Source organism: Vipera berus, assembly GCF_964194415.1.
Source record: "Vipera berus genome assembly, chromosome: 13".
NCBI lineage: Eukaryota > Metazoa > Chordata > Lepidosauria > Squamata > Viperidae > Vipera > Vipera berus.
In genome coordinates this window covers 7,767,433-7,767,986 of record NC_138216.1, presented here as the reverse complement: position 1 = coordinate 7,767,986, position 554 = coordinate 7,767,433, and positions in this window count along the sequence as shown.

Sequence of the window (554 nt, the reverse complement as noted above, 5' to 3'; positions counted from 1 at the left end):
GCCCGGGATTGGCCCCGCCTCGGCCCCGCCCACCATCCCCGGGACCGAGTCTCCGCCCCTTTTTTCCCCTCATCGGCCAGGCTCTTTGTTCCTCCGCGCGGAGGGACATTTCGCCCCGCCCACTACCCTGGGCTCGGGCGAAAGCCCGCCCTTCTGTCTCGTGACATGGCTCCGCCCTCTTTCCCCCCTCTCCCCTCACGCGTCCCCCCTATTTGTAACCGGAGCTTTGCCTCCCCAACCACGCCTCCTCCGGGGGAGACGAGGAGGCTCGCAAGCTCCGCCCCCTGCAGTTGACACCTGTGGAGGCTGGAGGCGTCTCTGCTCCGTCCCTCAGCGTGAAGCTCCGCCCCCTTGGGGTGGGTCGTCCCGCCTTTTCTGAGGCGGCGCGCGTGTCTCTCGCAAGGCGAGGGAGGTGGACGTCCGAAGGTTTTCGCAGCTTCCTTCTTTATTCACAGAAAAAACGTCTCAGAAACAATAGCTATATTTGGTCATTTATTATTACAGTCCAAGATCAATCAAAAAATCATTGGTTTAAATTTAAAATGTGTCGAATA